Source organism: Onychomys torridus, chromosome 7, assembly GCF_903995425.1.
Source record: "Onychomys torridus chromosome 7, mOncTor1.1, whole genome shotgun sequence".
Classification (NCBI taxonomy): Eukaryota; Metazoa; Chordata; class Mammalia; order Rodentia; family Cricetidae; genus Onychomys; species Onychomys torridus.
The window spans coordinates 82,240,245-82,262,931 of NC_050449.1; the positions used below are offsets into that span (position 1 = coordinate 82,240,245).

Below are 22,687 nucleotides of genomic sequence, written 5' to 3' on the forward strand. Positions count from 1 at the left end.
TGTAATGCAATCCCGCAGTGTTCTCTGGAGAACTCTGCTTGGTCTGCCTCCAGTGTCCAGGATCCAGGAACCAAGAGAACTGGCACATCTGGATCTTGGGTCTTCAGGCTCCTCTTTCAGCCCTGTTAGGTGTAACAGTTACAGGAAGCCTCATTGGGGGTAGTACTTCCAGGTCAAACCTGGAACAGCTACACATTACAGACCCTTTCTTCCCAGACCTGCCAATGACTATTATGGAATCTACATCTGTCCAAGGGAGATTTGTTTATGGAAGTTTATGTTTCTAAATGGTTGTTCCCACATGGCCTTTGAATATAACGATGGCTTCTCTACTCTAAAGTAAGCATATAGCACATTCTGTGTTCTGTCTTCCTATAAGAAGATAGAAGACAGCCTCATGAGATTCAAGACAAGGCAGAAGCTTGCCTCCCTGAGTAGGTCTCTCAAGGCAGAAAAATAGAAATTAGACATGACACTTGGTTGCCATCTTTTCTATTCTTCCCATTGCAGGTTGAGTCCTTCAGTCTGGGCAGGGCTGAACTGACAGTCCTCCATCAATATGAATGGGAAGATTTGATGTGAGGAATCCCTATCTCTTGACCAAATTTTTATGTTGGAAACTTACTTCTTTTTAAAGAAATACAAGAATTTCTGTGGCTGGCATAATCCTTTATTTTGTGGGGAAAATATAAGGGAATTTGGTTCTACCTTTTTCCTATCATCCAAACACTTAGGATTCTTTGGCCAAACTCCTTCCTAGTCAATGTCTTTTCCTTTCTCTTATCACATCACTTGCATTAACCTCTCTCTGCCTCTGACTTTTCAGTATCACTTTTTTTCCCATGACAGTTCAATTGTAAGAATATTCATTAAAACTATTAAGGAAGAGACCAGCCTAGGCTGGTCTAGTGTCTCATTTAAAAAAAAAATACTACTAAGGAAGAATGGTGCTTGAAATGTGATGTAATTTCAATCAGTTATTGTGATAAACACTGTGATCAAATACAACTTTGGAGAGCAAAGAGTTGTTTATTTCTGCTTACAGATTATAGTTCATCATTGAAGGAAGTTGAGTCAGGAACTTAAAGCAGAAACCAGGAAGGAACATTGTTTGCTGGCTCGCATGCAGGATCAGGCTTAGCTAGCTTTCTTAAACAACCTGGAACCACCTACCTACCATAGTGGGCTGACCAAGTTGCATACATTTACATGCTAATCCAATCTAGACAACTCCTCAATTGAGGCTTCTTTCAGGTGGTGCTAGAATGTGTCAAGTAGACAATTAAGGCTGGCCAGAATAAAGGTGTAGAGTGGGATACAGCAAACAAGTTTTTGGGACCAATAGAGCAGCCTATTTGTTTTATCTTGTTTTGAGACAGGGTCTCATGTATCCCCAGATGACCTCAAATTTGCTATGTAGCCAAGGATGACCTTGAATTTCCCATTCTCCAGCCCTACCACTAGATGGTTGACATGACAAGATTATAAACATGTTCCACCATGCCTACTTTTATGTGATGCTGTGGGTTGAACCCAAGGCTTTGTGCATGCTAGGCAACCATTGTCCCAACTGAGCTATGTCCCCAGCCTGTCTCTACTTGTTTTGGGAAATAAAATTTTGTTGGAAGGCATACTTATTTGTTTATATTCTTGTGCAGGGCTGGTTTTAACCTACAGTGCAGAGCTGCATGATTCTAACAAAAGGCCTTATGGAGTCAGGATGATGGCTCTGCAGTTTAAGCAATTGCCACATCAGTGTGAGGACCAGTTTGAATATCTAGAACCCAAATACAAGGTGGATATGGCAGCCTGCATGCAATTTACGTGCATGGGATGTGGAGGCACAGTATTCCTGGAGCAAGTTCTAGCCAGAGTAGCTATATTGATGAGCTCTGGGTTCAACCAAGAGACTGCCTCAATAAATTAGATGGAAAGTGATGTCTGCCTCAGGTCTCTAAATGCTCACATAGGTGCAAGTGTGTATGTGAAGACACTTTTGGCCACACACGTAAGCACTCGTACACACACACATATGCAATCCACACATAGGAAAAAAGAAAACCCCATGGGTCACCAACACCTGAAATATTTGCTATATATACTTTTACAGGTACATGATCCATGTAGTAGAACATTATTAGGCTAGTGCTGCACACCTGGCTTCAAATCCTGGCTCTGGCACATAGCAGCTGTGCTATTGAAGGAACCATTTTGGACTTCAGTTTCCTCATGAGTGGAGCAGGGATAGTACCTCTCTGCCCATGGTTCAAGAAGGTCTCAATGGCCAGTAAGTGTGGGAACTTTTATAAACTATAGACTGATGCATAAACATTAGAAATTGTGTTTCCTTTCTTTCCTTTGGGCTTGTTGATGGCTCTAGTTCCTTAATTTAATTCTCTCTGATTACTTCTGTGGCTGTGACTCGTGCTATTAAAGCCTGCAATTTGCATGCAGTGCTAATGCTAATTTTCTAGTCAGCCCTACCTTCCTATAGGCTTCTCAATGATGAGGATATTTAAAATAATCATGGATTATGTAAATAATTGGCTCGTGAATGAAACTCACAATCACATGTTTTACTCCAAGTGTTTTAAAAATGGTTTATATAGTCTATGTTCAGTGATGAAACTGCAGTCTACTGGTAATTATATTCTGTTTTGCCTTTCCACTTTCTCTGGCCAAATATTCTCTTTAGTTATAGGAGCAGTTTTGCACATGCCTTCAGGATGAGAAGCTCCAGGGACTTGTGAAGAGGGCATGCTGACCTGGGTCACTGCTAAGACACCTGGTATGCTGCCTGCTCCCTAGCTGAGATGGTGAGTACAGGAAACAAAAAATCAGATATGGGAGTGGGCAGCCCCAAGCTCCCCTGGGAGGTAAAAGGAACAAATAGTCCTGATTATTAGGTACAAAGGAATGTCATGTACTTTGGCCTAATTTAGGCAGTTTCTCACCACAGAACCATAATTTGTCAAGGTAGCAGGGTTTGCTGGGGGTTGCAAACTGGTAGCCCCTGGGGCCGAGTACAGCTTGAAGACATGCTTTACTGGTCTTATTTCATGGTATGTGTGTAATTTTTTAGACATATTATTTGAGTGGTTTTAGGCGAAGATGCTTAGTGTACTTCAGTTCCTGTTCTGGCAATTTTCTAATATGTTATAGATTGCTACCCAGACTCCTGAAAAATTAGGATTTGCGTCATTTCATGAAGTAATGGTGGTGTATGCTGACACGTAAATGCAACAGCATGACCTCTTCAATGCTAATGAGCTGTTGCGATAGCTTAAGTTAAGATAACTTAGCCTGCCTCTGCCGTTGTTTGGGGAGGAGAGTTTGTGAAGGCTACATAAGGAATCAGAGCTCCAAATAAATAGACAGAGTCAAGCAGGGCTGTCTTGTCTAAAGGATACTAGAATGTACCTAGAATCCTAAGGAAGCCTCAAAGATCTGGAAGATGATAGGAAAAGCTGGTGCCTTGTTGTTGGGCCCACAGGCAGCACCCATGATGCACTGGGCACTGAACATAGGAGCAGGGTAGGATCTTTCTTCCAGTTCCTTTCTACTGCTGGTGCTGGCCTGATACCTCTTTCTAGGCCTGGCCTGGGTTATTTTTGGAACCCAACAAAGCTGAAGCTGTCTCAGTTGAGAGGTCTGGAGATTTGCAAATGTTAGGGGCAGATGGATCACATAAGATTAATCTCATTTCCTTTTCTGGACTTACTGTTATTGTCTCACTCATGGAAATAAAGTTGAGTGTGCATATATGTGAATAAGGGGATACTCAGGCATGGCAAGGTTCGATAGGCTTGATTATCATTTACAGCATTATTCTACTTTTGGCCTGTGAATCTTTGCACCACTTGAGAGAACGAAGATCTTCATTGCTGTTTTTACTGGTAAAATGATGAATGCAGCATTCCATAATTATTTTGTATGTGTTAGACCCTTCTGGCAGTTGAAGTTTATGAACCCCTCATATGAATTCAGATTTCAAATGTACTATGAAATAGATATGATTATAAAGGAAACCAAGAAATAGTTATTGAAATATATGTATTCTTTAAATAGCAAGATATGGGATAGTTCTCATAAATGTCTCAATTTCAAAACAATGTGTGGTATCAACAATATTTTGTAATACACACAAAACACCACAAAATGTGGTGTGAAAATAACTGTGATTTTTTTTTTTTTTTTTAGTCAAAATGATAGGTAATTCTACTATTCCTGTGGTGTCTTAGTTATTGAAGAAAAACTTAAATTTCTGTTGGAAATTAAACTTAAATTTAATGAAAATTTAAAAATGTTTCTTTTAGCCTACTTAATTACTAAATGGATTACTAAATATGGTTAAAATCTTTAGCAGTGATTTCTCATTAAGTAAGACACCAGTTTGAAGTTGAGTTGTGTGTGTTACTTTGTGATTATAATAGATTGCTTAATTTTTTTCTTTTTTTATTTATTATATTTATGTTTTAATTTTACACATCAGCCATGGGTTCCCCTGTCCTCCCCCCTCCCACCCCTGCCCTCACCTTCCCCCCAGCCCCTCCCCTCCATTCTCATCTCCTCCAGGGCCAAGACTCCCCTGGGGATTCAATTCAACCTGGTGGATTCAGTACAGGCAGGTCCAGTCCCCTCCTTCCAGGCTGAGCAAAGTGTCCCTGAACTGCATCAGGCCCTCTGGATAAGTGAGACAATCGAACAGCTTGAACTGTTTGGGGAGGCACCCAGGCAGTGGGACCCAGACCTATCTTAGTGCATGAGCTGGCTGTTTAGAAGATTGCTGAATTTTTATTTTGTTGATTGCTTTGAAGACAGATTGGAATTTCTTTCCCTCTATCTATGGGGATGATGATTTTCTCATTAACTCTATTAATATGATGAATTATATTAATGGGTTTCTTTCTAAGACCTGTTGTTTCTTGGCTCTCTTACCCAGTAATATTTAATCCCCTTTTACCCCAACCATTTCTGGCCTAGTCAGTTTGTGCCATGTTCCTGAAGAATGGCAAATAATGAAATAATTGCTAAATGAATAGTCTTGCTTTCCTTTGTTATCATTCTGTGCTTCCCAGATTGGGGATACAAAGCTCCTTCTTTGTGGCATGCAAAATTTATTAGTACCCAAAAAGCATCACTAATGCTTCTTCCATAAGACTTTGAACACAATGAAAAGGCCCAGGCTTGTGTATTCTCCCAACAGCAGCTTCTCTCCTGTGTGAACTTCCCCTTCCGATTTTGATGAATTTAAGAATGCTTCTTGCTAATAACCTTTTGGATGTCCCAGGACCCTCCATGGCCCTCTTCTGGATCCCAATTATTCTGGTACAGTGCTAGCATCTAGCACATTGTACTATGAAATCACAATTTTCTTTCTTCCTCTAGTTCTAAAGGTCTTCAGGACAAGGACTTTATCTTATTGGGCATCTTATTATAACTTGTTTTTCAGAGATTTTTATAAACCATGGAGGAATAAAAAGGCATCTGGTTTAAATGCAGAGTGACTGGGGAGGTGGTACTTGTCATGGGTACAGAAGCTGCTGACCTTATCCATGGACCACAATCTGGAGAGTTAAGTCTGAATGCCTCACAGTTCCCATGCTGAAGTAGATGTCAAAAGAATAAATGTTCTAGAACCAGGAAGAATATCACAGATCAAAGCATTCTTAGTATAAAACATTAATGAATAGATTAGGAGCAGATCTAGCTACTGTATTTTTAATAGCTGAGCTATTACTCTTTCTGCTCTTAGAACAGCCAGTTGAAAATAAAAGTCCAGCCTGGTTACTTATATGGATTTTAAAACAAAACAAAACAAAAATGTAGCAGATAACTAAGCAACCCCACATCAGTCATGTAGGAAAAAGAAAACAAAATGTTCCTGACAAGCCCTTGATTCCATTAGCTGATTAAATTGGTTTTACACTTTGTCCCTGGAGATTGGTATGTATTAGCTATATTGGCAGATTTTAGAGACTTGTATTTCATCTCTGTTCAATTTTGAAAATGCATTCCTCTTTAACACTGATGTAAAATTAATATACTTCAAGCAAGAGGGGAGTCCTTGCTATTATCAGTTACATTCTCTACTCTTGCTACACCACCCAGTTTATGGCTAGGCTTGCTGGTGCACCACCATCACAGAATGGGGATCATATACATACTTAATCTCCCTGTGGCTGGCTTGAAGCCTACCCAAGATGCCAGATCCACCAGTCTTTCTGTTGGGAAACTGGCATTTTCCATTGACTGATATTTCAGAATAGGTTAGCACCTCCCTAATTGATAGATTTTGAACATCCTTCTGACTACTGTAATACTAGTGACAAAATTCAGCACCACATTTCTTACAGAAGAACGGCTTGTTTGAATGCCGTTGGACTTCAACAGGCGAAGACTTGTTTGGATCAGTAGTTAATAGGGCAAGTGTTGAAGTCAGATCCCTTGCTTTTGAATCCTGCCTCTGCCACTTGCTTTGGAGGAGGCACAAAATGCTCTTTTCCTTGGTTTCCTTATCTATAAATGAGGGCACCTTATAAGTTCCTACTTGGGAGGATGGCTGTGGAGAATACTTGAAATAATCAATACTGAGCACTTAGCACAGTGCCTGACATAGAAACACTCAGTAAGAGATAACTGTGCTGATTGCTATTTGGATTTGGGCTGCTTAAGTGGATATCTAGATGTGCTGTAGCTGCTATTGCCAGGAGCTGAATTAATCAGGATGCTTTTGGTAAGTAACAGAGAACTTGACTCACAGTGACTTATGCAATAAAGACATGCATTACTTCACACAATGAGAAGTGCAACTTGGAACTCACTCTAAGTTTGGTTGTTTTGGTGCCCCAGTGTTGCCTCCAAGGGCATAGATTCTCTTGTCTTGCCTCTCTCTACCAACTGCAGGGAGAGGCGTGGCTTGACCTTTAGGCCTATCTTCTCTTGTGGGTATGAAGTGTTAGCCAGTTGCTTGCAGGACAGCATAGATCCTTCCTTGTTCCAATTAAACATCTGGGGCTGAGAGTAGAACTCTCCCTAGACAATGGATGCCCACACTTTTCTTCCATGTGATAAGGTCAACCAAGGCCAGGTGTTGCCTTGAACCAACTTCTCAGGTCCAGAAACATCACTTTGCTTAGACAGGAGACCCTAAAGTGGCACAAATATCAGAACTAACTGAAGACTTTCTAAAATTTAGTATCCTAGGTCCCAGTGAGTGTGACTTGCTGGCACAGGCCTAGGGTTATGCATGCCAGTGAGTAGTCTAGATTATTTTATTTTCTTAAATTAACCTACTAGTGTTTCCATTACGGCTTTTTCATTTATCCTTAGTTTGAGTTGACCTACCCCCATTTTCCCTCTCCCATATTTCCTACCTCCTTCTTGCTTAAATCTTTCCATTTCCTTGTGTATTAGCTTCTATTTTAATATCACTGATGTTCCAGATCTGAGAGAAACATTAGGCTTGGGCAGACCAGAAGCTGAGCAATGGACTGACCTACAAGCACAGAGCAGACAAATAACTAGCAGAGTTATGTCAGTTTCCTCCAGGAAAGAAGAAGGCAGAGATGTTAAAAACAGTACCCTCTGTAGAGCACAGAACAAGCCAATGACCAAGGACTCATATGAAGAGTTCAAAGATGCCAAACAACACCACCACTCACTACTTATATTTGTTTATTCATCCACTTAGTATCATCCTCTAAGCACTTCCTAAGCCTAGGGTCTGTCCTAACTGCCATAGAAAGACTCCCTTGAGCGATATACAAAATGGTAGGGCTGGCAGACAAGTAAAACCTGGGGTGGGATATGGATAGCTCTGGTTTTTTTAAGATGCAAGACAACTGTGTATGGCTGTGGAGAAAGAAAGAGGAAGCCACCTGCATATATTTTCTTCCCTGACTACTCAGGAGCCTGCCAGAGTGCAAAGAGTCAATGGACTCAGCCATCCTCAGCTGTTCTGTCTTTTTCTTTCTGAAGATGGATGAGTCAGAGCAGCCAAGAGAGCAGAGTTCTCATGTTGGAGCAGCAGAAGCAGAAAGGCCAACACTCCTGTCCTTGCCCTTGGAGAAAAGACTCTTGGTGTGACTGCTTGCTCAGCTGTTCTTGGTGCTGCTCATTCTTATGTCTGACTCTGGCTGGTGGTGGTGGGTAGCTGATGTGAAATGAGGAGGATTAAAATACTACACAAAGTATGAATTGCTATGTGCAGGTGCTGACTGGATTTATTATTATAGAGCATTGGTCTTCCCTGGTCTCGGAGTCTGACTCCTGGAGTTGGGGATGACAAATACAGGAAAAAGAGGTCAATCATAAACTGAAAACAATTCTCATTCACCATTGGTCTGAAAGTGTCCTTCCAAAGGCAGACACCCGGCACAACTGATTAAGTAACAATAACACTAATAATTATGGCACTGCATGGCTCCTGAATGCTTTATGCCTTCAAGATGATCATAGACAAATGACATCATCTGATGTCTGGAATCTGGTGATGATGACTGATGGTCTGAGGCTCAGATTCCTTCACAGTGGACGACTGTCTGACACCTCTGTGTGATGCATTTGCACCCTGCTGTTAGAAAATGCGAAGCCTCTTTGTTGTTTCTCCATCCCCACACACAGCTGCCCAGCTCCTTAAGGCTCCTGGGCTGCTGTAAAATGACTTCTCCCAGCCATCAGCTCAGACAGTCTGTTTCTAACATTGTCTCTGCCCCTGATTTCCCTTGACAACTTCAATACTAAGTCAAATGCATCCCAAGCTACAAGTATGTGAACCAGGAATATATTTAATATGAAAAGAGACTTTGAGTATAAAACATCTGCTTTTGTTAAAAACTAGAAGTTAGGAAATAACGTTTGACAAGCGGGAAGAAAATGGATGCCCTTTCCAGAGGGCACTTGGATCTACTTCCTTTTATGGCTTCAAATGTCCTGAGAGACAACCTGACAGCCACTCCTTATGTGCCTGCTTGTGTGCCAACATTCAGGACATATTGCTTCCTTCCATCTCCATCCAGTCTGGCTCCTTTTCCCTGCAGAAACCACAGCCCAGCCTCTTGTAAGACTTCCCTCTGCATCTGATGGTACTAAATGATAAATGGATGTGTCTGTCAGGTAAATTGGCCTGAGTGACACACAGGGTTCTGGATGCCCCATTTTAGGAAGCCAAGGGATTTGGAGGAGCAGAGGTCAGTCAGTCACAGTTTGAAATCCAGACCTCTACGAAGGAACTGTGTGATGGTAGGTAACTTACAGAACTTGTCTAAAGTGTGTACAGTTCTGATAATTACTGACACTCTCTTCTGAATTGCAGGCCCAGACTGCCTGGAGGGATCTAAGGGTCACGGGAGCACTCCAAGCATCAAGGTATAAAGCTTTCTAGACTAGAACACTCACAGGACACAAGAGAAGTGAAGTCAGTCTGTTTCTGCCCTATGTTTTCTTTACATAATGACACTGCTCAGGGGGCGCTCAGTGCCTTAGGCATTGAAGTGTTTGCCACAAAAAACAAACAAACAAACAAAAAAACCTGACTTGGCCTTGAGGGAGCGGAGACAGGAGAATTTCTGGGGCTTAGCAGCCAGCTAGTTTAGCCAATCAGTGACCTCACACAAAATAAATAATAAATCAATACATAAATTGGAAGAGTGATTGAGATTGATATCTGGCCTTCATATGTATCCATACACACATGTAACCTACACATGTGCATCCACATATGGATACATACATATGTACACACATAAATTCAAAATTAAATGAAGAAAAACAACAACAACAATAATCATTTTTAAATGATGTTGCTTAGTAGATGGAAAGGCACCCTGGGTGTATGCCCAGCTGTTCTTAGCCAGTCTTGTTGATTGGTATTTGTATATAAGATCTTAATTTATCTTTCCTCTGTTCTTTGTAGTGACAATCTCTAGTTCTCTGGTGAATGTCCTTTTGGGGGAGTCTCACAGGGCTGGGGCTCAAGGTTCATTCCAGTTTTCTCTTTTTATATTGTGGAGATGGTGCTCCTGTGTTAGACCTTGTCCTGATCTTTCCTCCCTGGTAGCTAGGCACACTCCACTGGGAAAGCAACGCCGGAGATTTACAACCTTGAAGAAACTGACTAATGTGTGTAGCTTACACATGTACTTTCTGCTCTGTGATTTAGTTGAATGCTATTTCCTGAGCTTAGTCTATACACGTCTAAAATATGAGTTGCCTTTATTTGTTTACTCTCTGAATTTTTTTTCCTTTTTTTTTTTTCTATGTGGGCCAAGCTGGCTTTACATTTCCTATATAGTCTAGACTGGTCTCAAACTTATGGGCCTCCTTCCTTAAACTCTTGAAATTTAGGATTGCAGGCATACATGATCAGTCCTGGCACTAACAGCCTTTATTATTAATTTAGTTATTCCTATATATTCATGTCATTTAACTATCAAGTTTGGAGTATATGAGATCCAAAGATACAAAACATGTAAATCCCCTAGCACATATCATGGAGTGCACATAGGGCTGCTGTCTTAGTTAAGATTTCTATTGCCATGGTAAAACACTATAACCAAAAGGAACTTGGGGAGGAAAGGGTTTATTTCATCTAACAGCTTCTGATCCTAGTCCATTATGAAGGGAAGTCAGGGCAGAGGCTCCAGGCAGGAACCTCATGGCAGGAATGGAGCAGAGACCATTGAGAAGTGTGGCTTACTCTTCATCACTTGCTCAGTTTTCTTATACAGCCCAGGGATATGACTGCCTACAGTGAGCTGGACCATCCTAAGTCAATCATCAATCAAGGTAAGTGCCCTACAGGCTTGCCTACAGATCAGTCTGGTGGTTGAACTTTTTAATTGTGGTTCCTTTGTTACAAATAACTCTTGCTTGGCTAGCCAGCACAGCTGCTGGCAGCAATATCATCAGAGGACCTCATAGAAAGTTTGTTTTTCTGAACTATGAAAAGGCCATCCATTTCCAGCTGCTAGCAGGGAGATTTCACCAGTTTGTTTCTGAATAAACATGTCCCAAACTAAATTCATATTATCTTCCCTTTAGCTTTTTAGATTCCCTAGAATTTTTCAGTCTTGAACATTTGAGTTTGCAAATATTTGGTTCATATAAATGGCCCAAAGAATGTTCTATAAAGAATGGAATATTGAACACGGTGACACAGGGTTGCAGTCATAGCTACGTGTAGGGTTAACACAGGAGACTATCAAGTCTGTGTCCAGCCTGGACAATATAGCCTGACCTGGTTTCAAATGGCACTCAAAAGTTAGTGTTTCTGCAAGTTGGTTTGGTTTGTTTGATTTTTTTTTTTTTTTTAAAGATTTGGAAATGTCAGGACCCTATGGCAACAACTGGTCTGGACTGGTCTAGTTTGTACTGTACATGGGGATATGTCTCCTCCAATTGGCTACGGTGTCTACCATTCAGCACTGTATCCTTAATGTTGAGCCCAAGCATAAGATTACATATGAAGCAAGCAAAGAAGCTGAAACAATCAGAAGAAAGAAGTGCGGAAAGCTAGTGACAGTATAAAAAGAATGTTAATGAAAAGCATGATGGGATAGGGAGCAGCAGATGGAGAACTAAGTTCATGATGCAGAGGACAAGACTGAATAACATTTCCTAAATGTAGAAGAGAAAAGGGCAACCAAAGAGAAAATTACACTGGAAGCCAGACATTTCTGTTCTGAAAGGATACAAGTTTAATGCAACAGAGAATGCAAAGACATCATAAAAGAAAATTTACCCAAATCTGTATATTAAAAGCCCTGTATAATAAAAGGGACCAATGCATACAAGTACCCTTGTGAAAAAATGAGTTTGGGTCATAACAAAAGATTATTTATCCAGAAAAAGAAAAAAAAAGCTTCCAGAAGAAGAAAAAGGAGGAGGCTTGTGGTAGAATCTTTCTCTCCAGCACTGAATAACAAATGCCTTGGTTGTTTAGGTGCTGTTACAAAATGGCCTTGAAAATGATTGGCTAAAGCAAAAGGAATTTATTCCTCATAGTTCTGACAACTGAGATATCCAAGATCAAGATGTGTACCAGTGCAGTTCCCAGGGATAGCCCTCTTCTGGGTATGTGGTTGGGTATCTTCTTGCTGTGTGCATATTTGACATTGCATCTCTCATGGTTCTTCTTAGGGGACTGATGCTCCATCTACAAATGATCCACCCTCATGACTGAATTTCCTTCCCAAAGCCCAAGTCCTAAGTATCATTTTACTGGGATTAGTGCTCTACCATATGTATTGGGGCACATTAATTTGATAGTACCATATGATGTTTCAGTGGGCACAATTTGGTAGACCAGGACTCCATATGTACCAAGCTACCAATCATATGTGAAGGTTAGAATGAACATGGATGAACCAGTATTTCTGTACTAGAATGTAGAGTCCTCTAATGACTCATTTGGTTATTCTAGTTCTAGATTTTTTGAGCAGTCTCCACTCTGATTTCCATCATGGTAGCACCGGTTTTTATTTCCACTAACAGTGCATGAAGATTCCTCTTTCCCCACGTCTTCACTAGTATTTGCTCTTATCTGATTTCTTTTTTTAATATGTAATTTTTTATCAATTTTTTTCTTTCCTTTTACATACCAACCCCTGTTCCCCCTCCCTCCTCTTCTCTTACTCCCCTGCCCCATCTATGTCCATCCCATCCCCTCCTCATAGAGGGTAAGGCTTCCCTTGGATAGTCAACACAGTCTGTCATACCATGTTATTTGACTTCTTGATCCCTCTTGTCCCACCCCCCCCCCACCCCAACTTCCCCACACCCACACCCACACCAATCCACTCTTCCTCTCCTCCTTCATTTCTGTTCAGAAAAGGCCAGGTCTGCCATGGGTATCAACAAAGCACAGCATAATCAAGTTTCAGTAAGGCTAAGCACCATCCCTTGTATTAAGACTAGGCAAGGCAACCCAGTATGAGGAATAGGTCCCAAAAGTCAGCAAAAGAGTCAGAGATAGTCCCTGCTCTCACTGTTAGGAGCCACACAAAGGACCAAGCTACACAACTGTCCCGTATATACAGAAGGCCTAATGCCTACATTAGTCCTTTGCAGGCTCCCTGGTTGTCAGTTTAGACTCTGTGAGTTCCTATGAGCCAAGATTAGTTGATTCTCTGGGTTTTCTTGTGATACCCTTGACCCCTCTGGCTCCTACACTCCTTCCTCTCTCTCTTCAGCAGAATTCCCAAAGCCAGACTGAGGGTCTCTGTCTCTGTTTCCATTAGCTGCTGGACGAAGTCTCTCTGATGACAACTGGGCTAGGCACCAGTCTGAGTATAGCAGAGTATCTTTAGACACATTACATTGACACATTTTTTTCTCCACTTATGATTGGCTCTGTCCTCGGTCTCTGGGTCATCCAGCCTCTGGGTCCTGGCACTCAAGGCAGTGTCAGGGGTGGGCTTACTCTCATGACAGGGGACTCAGGCTCAACCAGTCATTGGTTAGCCATAACTCATTCTCTACACCACTCTTAGTCTAGCACATCTTGTAGGCAGGCCAGATTGTAGGTTGAAGATTATATTACTGGGTTGGTATCCCATCCCTCCACTGGAAGTCTGACCTAGTCACAGGAGATGGACAGTTCAGGCCATGTATCTGCTATTGTTAGAAATCTTAGCTTGGGTCATTTTTGTAAATTCCTGGGAGTTTCCCTTGTACTAGGTTTCTACCTGATCCCAAAATGCATCTTGTTTCCAGTTGTCTCTTTTAGTACTCTCCCTTTACATCCCCCACCCAACCTGATCCCTCATGTTCCCATCCCCATCCACACTCAGGCAACCCACAAGATCTCTTCTATTTCCCCTGCCCAGGGAGATCTGAGCATCTCCCCACTTGAACCCTCCTTGTTACCTAGCCTGTCTGGGCCTGTGGATTGTAGCATAGTTATCCTTTATCTTACAGCTAATACTCACTTATGAGTGAGTACATACCATGTTTGTCTTTCTGGGTCATAGTTACCTCACTCAGGATGATTTTTTCATCTTCAACAAATGGTGATGGTATAACTGGATGTCAGCATATAGAAGAATGCAAATAGATTCATATTTATCATCCTGCACAAAACTCAAGACCAAGTGAATAAAAGACTTCAACATAAATCCAGATAGAAACTGAACCTGATAGAACAGAAAGTGGGAAATAGCCTTGAACACATTGGCACAGGAGACCACTTCTGAATAGAATACCAATAGTGCAGACACTAAGAATGACAATTAATAAATGGGACCACATGAAACTGAAAAACTTTTGTAAGGCAAAAGATATCATTCAATAGAACAAAGTGGAAGTCCACAGAATGGGAAAAGATCTTCACCAACTCCACGTTTGACAGAAGACTGATTTCAAAAACATTTAAAAAGAACTCAAGAAACTAGACATAAAAAATCCAATTTAAAAATGGGATATAGATCTAAACAGAGAATTTTCAACAGAGGAAACTCAAATGGTCAAGAAACACTTAAAGAAACATTCAATTTCCTTAGCAATCAGGGAAATGCAAATCAAAATGATACTGAGATCTTACACCTGTCAGAATGGCTACAATAAAAAAAGTACAAGTGACAGCTCATACTGGTGAGGATGTGGAGCCAGGAGAACATGCCTCCGATGCTGGTGAGAGAACAACCACTTTGGAAATCAATATAGCAGTTTCTCGGAAAGGTGGGAACTGATCTATCTCAAGATCCTGGTTTATCACCCTTGGGCATATATCCAAAGGGTGCTCAATCATACCACTAGGACACTTGCTCAACTATGTTCATAGCAGCTTTATCTGTAATAGCGAGAACCTGGAAACAACCAAGATATCCCTGCACTGAAGAATGGATAAAGAAAATGTGATACATTTACACATTGGAGTATTACCCAGCTGCTAAAAACAATGACATCATAAAATTTGCAGGCAAATGTAGGGAACTAGAAAGAAAATCATCCTGAGTGAGGTATAACAGACAATATTACTAGGTAAAGTAATCAAGATTGTTATTTTTGTTCTTTCAGAATTTGAAGAATTTTGCTCCAGACTCTTCTGCCTTTTAAATTTTCTAGTGAGAACTCTTCTGTTATTTTGATGGGCTTGTCTTGTGTTTTAACTATGATATGGTATAGGGAGTTTCTCTTATGACCTTCTCTATGTGATGTTCTGTGTGTCTCTTGTACACAAATGGCCATGTCTTTCCCTAGAGTTGGGAAAATTTCTTCTATGATTTTACATAAGATATGTTCTATATCTCTGACTTGGTCTTTCATTTGCCTAGAGCTCATCAATTAGCATAGACTGCCATGCCAGTGAGATATATGGATCCTTCTGTCTCTTCCTTTTGTCATTAGAATTACAAGAGTATACCACTATACCTGGGTATTATAGTACAATTTTTTAGAGCTTGCATTTTATTACTCATTATTGTTTTGAAATCAGATCTTCCAATGAAGTCCAGGCTGGTTTGGAACTTACTATGTAACTAGGCTTGCCTAAAATTTATGATTACCCTCTCTTATCCTCTCAATAGCTGGTATTACAGGGATGAGGCACTGGTTCATAAATATTAATGTCTTCTAGAAGAGTATTCAGTAGAATACAATTTAAGATGAGATGACTGAGATAATCACCATAAGACCTTTAGTACAATTGAGCATTAATTTCTTATAAAAGACCAGAATGGACAGGCATAGTGGCACACCCTGGTAATCCTCACACTTGGGAGACAATGACAAAAGGATCATGAGTTCTAAGCCTAAGTGGCATTGTGAGACCTTTTCTAATTAACTATCTTCCTAAAGAAATAAGAAAATAGAAATAACTGTGAAAATCAAAAATGCCTTATTACCATGAGAAACATTCTATTTTGAGTAAAAAACCAATGTAAGGAACAATAGTGAAAGATTATGAAAGTCAAAAATAAGGATGCCTGTTAGTACTTTTATTTAGTATTTTTATTTTACACACCAAGAGTACATTACTACTCACAGATGTTTTACTCCTTTGACAATAGGCCCAACATAGCCACCTAAAGTACTATCAGAATGTGTGTAAAGAGGTTCAAATAGATTTGCAGCAATGTTTCCCCCATGGTAGCACTAATTAAAAAGTATAATGCAAAACAATTCAAATTGCCTTCATAAAAAGACAAAACCATACAAACTTCAAATACATTTAATGTCAAATATACAGGGCCCACAGAAAGAAGGCAGCAACATATTCCTGGAAACATAGAATAAGGTTTAAATAGTATCTTTGCTTGCTTTTTTAATTGCTGTGTTAAAACACATGGTCAAAAGCAACTTAGGGAGGAAAGGGGTTATTTGGGTTATATTTCTTAATCTTAGTCCATCTTGAAGGGAAGTCCGGGAAAGATCTCCAGGCAGGAACAAAGCAAGACCATGAAGGAGTGCTACTTACTGGTTTGTTCTCCAGGGCCTGCTCAGTCTTCTTTCTTACACTGCCTAGGACCAGCCCATGGGTGGCATTATCTACAGTGAACTAGGCCATTCCATACCAATAATTAGTCAGAAAAGTGTCATCACAAAGTTGCCAACAGGCCAATCTGATGGAGACATTTTCTCAATTGATGTTCCCTCTTTCAGATGACCCTACTTTGTGTCAAGTTCACAAGCATACAACACACACACACACACACACACACACACACACCACTTAAAAACCAACCAACAAAAATAGATGTACTACATTTCATGTTCTCAAAGTAGAAATTTCATTAAAAGATGTCAGCTCACAGTAAATTAATTTATAAATTGACTTAAAAATGTGCTTCTTACATAATGTTTTAAGAGTTTGATAAAAGTGGGAGGGTATTGATTCTAAAATTCCTTTGGAAGACAAGGCAAATGAGAACAGGTTAAAATATTCTGAAATTTAAAAATGGGACTATAAGGCTCCTACTAAATTAAAAAGTTATAATTTGTTATTAGTACATGTGTGTATATGTAGGCATGTTGTAAGTAAATTTGTTGCAACTCTGCAGGTTTGAAATCCAGGTTTTGGCACCAAAATGTGAACTTTGCAACTCTGGGAAAGGTATCACTACTTGGGAAGTCAAGCAACACCACAAGCTGCTTAGGACAGCTCTGATGGCTGGAACTGCAAAATGGCAGCCTGACCATAGAGGAGAATTTTTCTGACTGCTCGCAAGAGTCAGGCCTGGAACTGCTTCATCAGTAAAGGGTATCTTGATAGTTCAGGAAAGTCAGGCCTGGAACTGCCAAGACAGTTCTGCAGGGAAGGGTACCCTGACTATTTGGGAGAGTCTGGCTATACCTGGTGTGATGAGGGATGGTCTCCCTGCCGGATATAGCAATCCTGCTTCTCTGGCCTAAGCAATTGCAGAAATGCAGCAATCTCTTCTGGCTCCAAAGAAAAGTGTTACTTTGTCAGCTCTCTCTTGCTCTGTTCACTGAAGGATGTCTCAGCAAGGTTCGGCTCCCCCTTGCTCAATCCACTATAGGACATCTCAGAAAGGTTCTTCTCTGTGCCAGTGAATGGAGGTCTTCACACCAAAAACTCTCTGAGAAGGAGATTTATTTGGGAAAGAGGAGTTCAGAAGAGTAGCTGCCTCTACCAGGGTGGAGAGAACAGCTCACAACTGACCAGGCAGGGCAGTTTATATAAAATGTCTTGTGGGCAGAGTAAACCAATGATTGGTTAGTCTTTTTTTTTTTTTTTTTTGCCCAGGGATTGGCTAGTTTTGTGGACTAGGGACAGAAATGGCCCTAATTTCAGGGCAAAACTCTGTTTCTTCCACTGGCCTTTCTTGGCTTTTTGACACTACCTCTAAGGCCAGGGCACATTTCTTTCACTGACTCTGATTACAGCGACCAAGAATGTTATTTTCACACTAGTTTCAGAGTTAGGGCATATTTTTCTTGGTTCTGGGTTTAGGGATAAAGTGTTCATTCCTCTGGCTCAGGTCCCAATCCCAGGCTGTGTTTCTTTCACTGGTCCTGGGTCCCAGGGCCAGGATTCTACTGTCCTGCTCTGTGGTTGGTTAGTTTCACAAGTCAGTTGGCCAGGGGCAAAAATGGCTCTGATTTGAGCCAAACTGTGTTTCTTTTACTGGCCTTATCTGAGCCATCTTTCCCTAGTTCTGTGCTCCAGGGTTAGGGTGGGTTTCTCTAGCCAGCCCCTTTTCCCTACACATGTGAGCATGTGGGTAGGATACACAGGAGGTCAAAGTACAACTTTTGAGAGTCAGTTCTTTCCTTGCGCCATGAGTTCCAGGGATTGAACTTAGGTAGTCAAGTTTGTGTGTCAAGCATTTTAGCCATTGAATTATCTCTCTAACCCTGTGGTTAACTTGTAAATGTCGATGTATATAGTTGAGAATAGTAAATAGTTGAAGGATTTACTCTTTTTGCAAGATAGCAAACTAGCTTGCCAAATTTGTATAGACATCAGTAGAAGAGATGAACTTCTGAGTCTGGAGAGGCTTGTCATCTATGGAGTCCTAAGTAGTGTCAGCATCAGGGACACGTCCGTCTCACTTGTCTTCCAGCGTCAAGGAGATGATGTAGAAGAGAAGGTCAGAAGCATGCTGGTTATTAAAGTGGCTTTCATCTCAGCGGAAGAGTCTGAAGATTGTAGAATCTGGTATTTTCATAATGACAATCAAAATTTCCTAAGTTTTGCCACAGAAAGAGGTTAGTCTTTATTCTATTATAACATAATCAAACCTGCCCATTGGAGGATAGTATTCTGTCGTCCATGACTTTTCACTCGATATACATCCTTGAGATAACCAATGTCCCACTCACAGATGTGCAGAGACATGAGGCACTCATACATAATTGTCTTTGACAATGCCCATCCTTCATTTCCACACTCTCTTGGCTTCTGGAAAATTTCCCCATGATTATGCTCTTCCTTCAGCTACCTGATTCATATGATCAACTGAGACTAGTATAAAATATATTCGATTTGTTGGTTATAGCATTTAATTAATGCAATTATCAACAGCATTAGGATAAAATCAATACTCAGTATTATATTAACCATAGCCCTCAGAGTCTGAGATCCAGTTAACCTAACAGACCCCAGAAACCACCAGCATATAACTTACTAGCTCAGTTTTCTTTCTCCTTAAGTTTCTTGTATTGATTTTTTTTTATTTGGCCCCAGTTATTAATTCAGCCATGGCCATATTCATTAATGTTTTCACACACTCTGTCTTGGCACACAAGGAGGAAGTCTAGAGAAATTCTATTATCCATGACAACTAGGTAAGAGTGTTGAAGCCAGGCTGATTGATCATGCCAATACAAGAAGAGAAACCAAGGGCCTAAACCAACATTCAATTAGAATTTTCCAGAATACTCTCTGTCCCCTGGCTGAGTTTCTGCCTCAAAACTAGCCTGAGATGGATCTTTGGATAAAGAAAGATATCTCATGTGGATACATAGGTAGGTAGAATCCTGCATTTTCAAAGTGGGTCTCTAAAACTCCCACCATTTTTGTTCTCATCACTATCCAAGAAACAGTTAAGATGATAGTTTTCAGGAGACAGTTGTAATTAGTGACCAAGTAGGCTGATTAAGGCATATAGATCAGGAGTAGATGAGGGAAGTAGTGTCAAAATCTTTGTGTGTTAAGGTAGGTGGTGTGCTTCTGAACCAACTCAGATGTCTGTAGATAGGCAGCCCCAAAGGATAGTAGATACCTTGATTAGCAGGTTTTTTTGTTGTTGTTGTTTTGTTTTTTGTAATAAAAGATACCATTGTGAGACTGTGAGATTGAGATTGAGCAAATAGCACAGATTAATCTAAAGGGTTCTACATGCCAGCTAATTGGACTGGATTAGCAACATTGAAACCTAAGTGCCAATGGCAGTGTGGCATCACAAATACCTCTGAGAGGAAAATAAAGATCCACTGAAGCCTACCTACCAGGCATGGCAACAAGACCTTAAGAGTCACAAATTGGGGACATCATTCCCAGTACACCAGGAATATATTCTGGAATTCTCTTATGACAGTGAATGTGTAGCCATCTGCAGTACGATGAAGGGTCCAGGCAGCAACCATTGCCATCTGAGCAGCACATCCTCAATAGCATCTTTATCCTGGCTCTGCTCATTGAAGACAAAGCCTTTACTGTGGGAGTCCCATAAGTGATCCAGAATTCCATCTGAGATGTCAGTCTACAGTTTTCAAAATGGCAGACCAAATGGCTATGACACTGGCAGCAGCCTGACAGTTTGGAAAAATACAGCAACATCTCTGAGGAGAGTGCTTTCCAGAGCTGGGACTTTTTGGGATTTTGCTCCCTGAGAGTATCCATACTTCTTTCAATACTACTCAGCTGATGCTGAGGTTGAGTGGGTGCAGCAGCAGCCTGGTAGACAACTGTAGTTTCAGCAAACTGAGTCTTTTGAGCCAGATGTTTTGTTTCAGGCACTATAATGGGAGAGAGTTTCTCCAAAGAGATAAGGACCACTTTTTAAATAAAAAGATGAGGTATCCTTGAGGCCTAGCTAGCTGAATTATGGAATATTTTATTTCCTTGGTTAATCATTGATTAATTCTAAGATAGACTATCAAGTCAGAGATTCATAAAGTCAGTGGGTCAGGCATTTAGATTGGCCAAGAACTCATGTTCGAGCTAAAAGCTGCTTTGAAAAGGGGATTTATGGCATAGATATTATACTAGAGTTTTATAAGATATCTCCATCAAGATAACCAAACAAAGACTATATGTGATTGCTGCATTGTGTCTTATAATTGTATATAAGTCTATAATTATCTCAAAATAAAAATTTTAGTTAATTTTTTAAAAACAGAAAACGTGTAGCCATGTAAGGGAAGCAAGATTCCTAAGCCCAAAGGAGTATCTCTATCTAAAGGTTACCTCCTTTTGTTAGAGACTCCAGTTAATCCAACTATCAGTTGAGGAGTCTTAGATTGGAGCATCATTATTAGAGTTGTAGGGGGCCCCAAAGGACCTAGAATTTTTGCATTTTTGAGACAAAATTTTGTGTAGTCCAGGCTAAATTCCTACTTTCCGTGTATCCAAAGATGACTCTGAACTCCTGATTCTCCTGCCTCTATCTACCAAGTTCTAGGGTTAGACATGTAGCAATACACTCAGATCCCTAATGCTTCCCTGTATCTGGCTCTTCCTAATCTATATGACACCCATGCACATGTGAGTGTGCTGTGTGCTGGCAAAGAAGATGTCAATCCAATTTTACCTTCAATGGTAGAACCCATCATGACAGTTCATTGGAATCATGCTGAGACCTTGGGAGTTGAGTTTAGGCATCTTCTCTCCCAGAACATGACAAGAGAATGACCAGGAATCCTGTATCCTAAAAGTCATGGAATTTTGAGCTCACCTCTCCCTCCATTGTCTTTCAGCATACTGAGAAGAGTGCATACAGCTCCCTATTCTCCTTGGAACTATGGAGACCTATGATCATCTATTTTCTTGAAGTAGCTGAGGCTAGGATAAGAGGACAGGGGAGGACTCTGGAGGTAAGAAGAGCAGCCTTGAGCTAGTAGATAAAGTACATTTTATCTTCCAGTAGCATGGTGGTCTCTTGGAGAGACAGAAACAAATGTCTGTCTCCAGATCACAAACTGATAATAGCCTGAATAAATGATTCTACCCAGTTCTAGCTTTGTGAACCAATAGATTTATTGGGATTAGTTACAGAAGCATGTGTGAGCTGTTACAAGAGTTTGCATAACTCAGGCAGCTGAATCACTGAAAATTTTAATTCAAGTATAAGTGACACGCGAAAACTGACTCTTTGCCTGACATCCTTACCTAGCGTGCATGCTCAGCTATGCTAATGACTCTTCCGTGAACAGCCCTATATGAACTGGGGAACTTGGCACGGTGGGTGCATTACCTCTGTCATGTTCAAGTCCCTCAGTGCTGCCTGGGCTGCCTCTGTTGTTTCCTAATCCCAGACTTTTATGAGGATCTAAGCTAATGATAGCAACGTGGCTCATGTAAGACAGTCCCTCAGAGAATGACTTCTATTGTATTGCCATCCTATTACTCACCCTTTATCTCAAGGAGTGATGAGATAAGTAGCTTCTACTTCTACAGCACTCAGACTAACCTTGTCCGTTCTTGTGCTCTGTCGCTTCACAAACCAGGCTGCTAGAAGTACTTGCATTTCTTAAGTCTTTCCTAATTCAAAGAAGTCAGAAACATAGTATTCTCTTATTATCACTGGCAACTTTTAAGGCCTCCATCTACATGCTCAATTATGGACTTTCACTTCCTCTGTCTTGAAAATAAGTCCTGGGGGGGGGGTGTCTTTTCCCATCTACTTCTCTGTCTCCTTCCCCACTGCCCTATTCATCCCATGGATTCCAAGTTTTGGGGGGTCCCTAGAAGATGTAAAGGACATCCACCTTGAAATTACATTCCAAGAACATTACACCCTCAGAGGGCTTGTCATTGATTGCATGTCTTTATCCACACTCATGTTTCCCACAAACCTGTCCTTAGTTTGGTTACCCTGATTGAGTACCAATTGTGATGCACAACTTTTCTTGGAGAGATGTGGTATTTTGAATGAGAATGACCTCTACAGGCACATATATTCGATTAGTTGGTCTCTAGTTGGTGGAACTATTTCAGAAGGTTTGGGAGGTGTGGCTTTGTCAGAGGAGGTGTGTCATTGGGAGTGAGCTTTGATGTTTC

At 40.7% G+C, this 22,687-nt stretch overlaps 1 long non-coding RNA gene across 2 annotated transcripts; it reads left to right on the forward strand.

Moving 5' to 3' along the window:
* The first annotated feature begins 515 nt into the window (after positions 1–515).
* Positions 516–21,495, forward strand: LOC118588086. 2 transcript variants are annotated; one of them, XR_004945494.1, is made up of 5 exons: positions 516–578; positions 2,696–2,816; positions 9,317–9,369; positions 10,718–10,788; positions 21,385–21,495. It is a non-coding gene; the product is annotated as an uncharacterized LOC118588086 (long non-coding RNA). The 2 variants fall into 2 exon arrangements; XR_004945495.1 differs by lacking the exon at positions 21,385–21,495 and adding an exon at positions 11,945–12,069.
* The last annotated feature ends 1,192 nt before the right edge of the window (positions 21,496–22,687 follow it).